The sequence below is a fragment of the Berghia stephanieae genome, unplaced genomic scaffold (genome assembly GCF_034508935.2).
Source record: "Berghia stephanieae isolate SIO BIC M18660-M18661 unplaced genomic scaffold, UCSD_Bste_1.3 scaffold17, whole genome shotgun sequence".
Classification (NCBI taxonomy): domain Eukaryota; kingdom Metazoa; phylum Mollusca; class Gastropoda; order Nudibranchia; family Aeolidiidae; genus Berghia; species Berghia stephanieae.
The window spans coordinates 22,990-29,205 of record NW_027622734.1 but is presented as its reverse complement, the minus strand read 5'-3'; positions in this window follow the sequence as shown (position 1 = coordinate 29,205).

The following is a 6,216-nucleotide window of genomic DNA, read 5'->3' as shown; positions in this document are numbered from 1 at the left end:
GGATGTGTGGTGGGGCTATTCCTGCTGCACGGTAGACCAGTGGTAATGGTGTTGCTCTCAGCTGGCCCGTTATGATCCGGCAGGCGTTGTTGAGCTCGGGGTCTAGCTTGGAGGCATGGCATGATCGGGCCCATACAGCTGAGCAGTACTCCGCAGTTGAGTAGCTGAGGGCCAATGCTGTGGTCCTTAGAGTTTTAGGGTCAGTTCCCCAGTTCATGTTTGCCAGCTTTCCAAGGAGGGCATTACGCGTGGACACTTTTGCCTTGGTCTTCCTCACGTGTTCTCTGAAGGACAGAGTCCGATCAAGCGTCACTCCGAGGTACACTGGGTGTAAAAAAATTAAAATTAGCAAAAAATTAATGAAAGATTCTAATTAATAATTGATACTTACTCCCTGTTAGTAACGCATGGATAGGAGAAAGAAAGAAACAAACAAAAGATTAGACCTTTCAGTAAAAATAGTTAAAGTATTTTCATATATATCATTTGCATAACAAACACAAGAAGTTGATCTTTTGAATAGGGCAATATAATTTAAACGTGCTCAAAGCGCTTTACAGGTTGTCTCCTGTCATCAGGTTCACTTAAATGTAAAACGAGACATGACGCAATATTTTCAGACACAGACAATGTTGTTAACAGCCATTTTAAACCTAAGTTCGGTGACAGAATGTGAATAAAGAGTCTTTCCCTAGAACTCAACTATGCGCTGCACGAGGGTCGAACCAAGACCTTCCGATCCGAAAACGACTGTTATAACACAAGACCACATGGCCGCACAGATTCTATTCATCAGAAGTTTATTTATTTAAAAAAACCGATATGATTCTCATTCTTTTAAAATTGATTGACATGTTCAACCCGTGTACTTCCATATTCCGGAGTTGTGTTATATTTACGGAAGTTGAGCTAACCATTACCTCTTTTCTCTCTCTCTCTCTCTCTCTCTCTCTCTCTCTCTCTCTCTCTCTCTCCATATATATATTATATATATATTATATATATATTTTTAATATTTAACCTGAGTTCGATGAGACAATGTGAAAAAGATTATTTCTTAAAGACTCAACCCTTTAATAGTTATAAAACCTTAGTAATTCACATTCTATTCAATTCAATTAACATGTTCATCCCATCTTCCCCTAAATTCCTTAGGTTTGTCCACTTACGAAAGTTGAGCCCCCCCCCCCTCTCTCTCTCTCTCTATTCTCTCTCTCTCTCTCTCTCTTATATATATATATATATATATATATATATATATATATATATATATATATATATATATATATATTTAACTCTTTGCTTAACAAATTTTGATACTGTAAGCCATGCCACATCTATCCAAGGTTCCTTTTTATTTTATAGGCCATATTTTATTTGGCTTTTTTTGTCTTATGACAATTCAGTTATCTCTCACCCTCTAAACCAACCCGTAGCGGAAAACAATATTGGAAATGATGATGGCAAACGTGTTATATTGATGACAATATGGATGATATTGGTATTGATGACGGTAGTAGTGTTGATATTGATGACAATATGGAAGATATTGATATTAAAGATGGCAACAGTATTTATATTGGTAGTTATGTCTGTAATATTGATGATGTTGGTATTGATGGAGGCAAAAGTGTTGATATTTGTATTGATGAAGTTAACAATGTTGATATTGGTATTGATAGTGCCAACAGTCTTGATGCTGGTCTTGATGGTGGAAAAGTGTTGATATTGGTATTGATTATAGAAAGTGTTAATAATTGTTTCCATTGAAACACAATATTTGATCTACATAACACATACAACAGTATTACGATTGTTATTTAGAATTGACTTTTGGGGTAACTAGAGATAGTACTATCGTTGTTATTAAGCGTAAAATAAATGAAACAATATAATTGATTGATACTTACAGCCTGTTAGTCACACATGGATGGTAGAAAGAAATAACAAAGATTAGACCTTTAAGTAAATATAGTTAAAGTATTTTTTTGTATCAATTGTTTCAATACACAAAAACTTGATCTTTTCAATAACGAAATATACACAAAACTTGCTCAAGCGGTATAGAAGGTTTCCCCAGTTATAAGGTTAAGCGAACACGTAGGACAAGACATGACGCCACTTGGGGGATATTATATTTTTCAGACATAGACAAATCATTTAACGGCCAATTACTCATTTTAAACCTGAGTTCGATGAGAGATTGTGAGTAAAGTTTCTTTCCCAAAGACTCAACTCTGTGCTGATCAAGGGTCGTTCCCAGGACCGTCCGATCAAAAGCCATTGTCAATTCAGTTATCTCTCACCCTCTCAACCAACAGCGTAAAGTAAATGAAACACTATAAAAGCTTGATACTTACCCACTGTTAGTCACACATAGATAGGAGAAAGAAACAAGAAAAGATTAGACATTTAAGTGAACTTAGTTAAAATATTTTTCTTTGCATCAATTGTATAAAAACACAATAACTTGATCTTTTCTACCGCTCAATATACACTAAACGTTCTCAAAGCGCTATACAAAGTTTCCCCAGTCATAAGGTTAAGTGAACACGTTGGGCGAGACATAACGCCAGTTAGGGGATATTATATTTTTCAGACACAGACAAAAATGCATATCATAATCAACGTTAGGCATTTTTGTACAGAAATGCGAATAATAAAGTTTGTATTTGGAGCTATTTGCTTGTAGTTGGTTTGTTTACAAATATCTTCTCCACCTTGACGTCCAATCAAGGGACGCTACTCTTCCACTAATCTCATTCCCTATTGTAAGCCGTGAGACATCATTCAAAACTTCCTTTTTTACAGGCCCTGTTTAAATTGTCTTTATGCCATATGAAAATTCAGATATAAACTTATGAAATTGATCACAACAGTGATAATATTTGTATTCAATATGGCAACAGTGTTGATATGGGTTTGCTGACGGTAATTTAGATGATATTGGTATTGATGGTGGCAACAGTGTTGATATTGAATTTGATGGTGGCAACAGTGTTGATATTGGTACTAATCAGAGTAATATTGATGGTACTGTTATTGGTGATCGCAAGATCGTTGATATTGGTATTGATGACGGTAACGCAGTTGATATTGTTATTGAAGATGGCAACAGTGATTATTTTGGTATTGATAACCGTAACTATACTGATATTGGTATTGATGGTGGCAACAGTGTTGATATTGGTTTATATGGCGGCAACAGCATTGATGTCCTAATTTTGCACCTATCTCTATTTCTCTGTGCTTACCAAATTTCTTTTGATATAGTGAGCCGTGAGACATCATTCTATATTCCTTATTTATTTTACAGGCCCTGTTTAAATTGTCTTTTGGTCATATGACAGTTCAGGTATCTTCTACGTTCTAAAACCAACACTTAACGTTAGTAAAATTGGTAATGATGATTGCAAAAGTGATGAATTTGGAGTCAACAGTGATAATTTGGTATTGAAAACAGCAACAGTGTTGATATTGGTTTGATGACGGTAACATTGATAATGATAGTATTAATGATCTATCTCTTTAACTCTTTGCTTAACAAATTTTGATACTGTAAGCCATGCAACATCTATCCAAGGTTCCTTTTTATTTTATAGGCCATATTTTATTTGGCTTTTTTAGTCTTATGACAATTCAGTTATCTCTTACCCTCTAAACCAACCCGTAGCGGACAACAATATTGGAAATGATGATGGCAAACGTGTTGATATTGATGACAATATGGATGATATTGGTATTGATGACGGTAGTAGTGTTGATATTGATGACAATATGGAAGATATTGGTATTAAAGATGGCAACAGTATTTATATTGGTAGTTATGTCTGTAATATTGATGATGTTGGAATTGATGGAGGCAAAAGTGTTGATATTTGTATTGATGAAGTTAACAATGTTGATATTGGTATTGATAGTGCCAACAGTCTTGATGCTGGTCTTGATGGTGGAAAAGTGTTGATAATGGTATTGATTATAGAAAGTGTTAATAATTGTTTCCATTGAAACACAATATTTGATCTACATAATACATACAACAGTATTACGATTGTTATTTAGAATTGACTTTTGGGGTAACTAGAGATAGTACTATCGTTGTTATTAAGCGTAAAATAAATGAAACAATATAATTGATTAATACTTAACGGCCAAATACTCATTTTAAACCTGATTTTGATGAGAATGTGAGTAAATGTTCTTTCCAAAAGACTTAACTCTGATCGAGGGTCGTTCCCAGGACCATCCGATCATAAAGCCATTGTCATACCACAAGGCCATATAGACGCACAAACCATTTGATTTACACGTTTAATTCTTATAAAACATGTGTAATTCACATTCTATTCAATAAATTTAACATGTTCATCCCATCTTCTCCTAAATTCCTTAGGTTTGTCCTGATTACGTACGTTGAGGCATTCACTCTGTCTTTCTCTCTCTCTCTCTCTCTCTCTCTCTCTCTCTCTCTCTCTTTGCTTTACAAATTTTGATATTGTGAGCCATGCGACATCCATCGAAGGTTCCTTTTTATTTTAGAGACCCTATTTTATTTGTCTTCTTTATTTTATGACAATTTAGTTATCTCTAACCCTCTAAACCAACCGGTAACAGATAACAATATTGGTAATGATGATGGCAATCGTGTTAATATTGATGACAACAGGGATGATATTGGTATTGTTGACGGTAACAGTGTTGATATATATGACGACAGGGAGGATATTGGTATGAAAGATGGCAACACTATTTTTATATTGGTATTGTTATTTAGAATTGACTTTTGGGGTAACTAGAGATAGTAGTATCGTTGTTATTAAGCGTAAAATAAATGAAAGAATATAATTGATTGATACTTACAAACTGTTAGTCACAAATGGATGGGAGAAAGAAATAACAAAGATTAGACCTTTAAGTAAATATTTAATGATTTTTTTTGGTATCAATTGTTTCAAAACACAATAACTTGATCTTTTCAATAACGAAATATACACTAAACGTGCTCAAAGCCCTATACAAGGTTTTCCCAGTCATAAGGTTAAGAGGGCACGTAGGAGGAGACATGACGCCAGTTAGGGGATATTATATTTTTCAGACACAGACAAATCTTTTAACGGCCAAATGCTCATTTTAAACCTGAGTTCGATGAGAGAATGTGAGTAAAGATTATTTCCCAAAGACTCAACCCTATGCTGATCGAGGGTCGATACCTGGACCGTCCGATCAGAAAGCGAGTGTAATACCACAAAACCATATAGACGCACAAACCATTTGATTTGCACGTTTAATTGTTATAAAACCTTAGTAAGTCACATTCTATTCAATGAAATTAACATGTTCATACATACAACAGTATTGTGATTGGTATTGAGAATTGACTATTGGGGAATGTATAGATAGTGGTATCGTTGTTATTAAGCGTAAAAAAAATGAAACGATATAATTGATTGATACTTACAGACTGTTAGTCACACATGGATGGGAGAAAGAAATAACAAATATTAGACCTTTAAGTAAATAATTAAAGGTTTGTTTTTTTGTATCAATTGTTTCAAAACACAAAAACTTGATCTTTTCAATAACGAAATATACACTAAACTTGCTCAAAGCGGTATACAAGGTTACCCCAGTTATAAGGTTAAGCGAACACGTAGGACAAGACATGACGCCAGTTGGGGGATATTATATTTTTCAGACATAGACAAATCTTTTAACGGCCAATTACTCATTTTAAACCTGAGTTCGATGGGAGATTGTGAGTAAAGTTTCTTTCCCAAAGACTTAACTCTGTGCTGATCGAGGGTCGTTCCCAGGACCGTCCGATCCGAAAGACAGTGGCATATCACAAGGCAATATAGACGCACAAACCATTTGATTTTTACGTTTAATAGTTATAAAACCTTTGTAATTCACATTCTATTCAATTCAATTAACATGTTCATCCCATCTTCCACTAAATTCCTTAGGTTTGTCCACTTACGAAAGTTGAGCCTCTCTCTCTCTCTCTCTCTCTCTCTCTCTCTCTCTCTCTCTCTTTCTATTATTATATATATATATATATATATTATATATATATTATATATATATATCTTTATATATATATATATATATATATATATATATATATATATATATATATATATATATATATATATATATATATATATATATCTTTAACTCTTTGCTTAACAAATTTTGATACTGTAAGCCATGCAA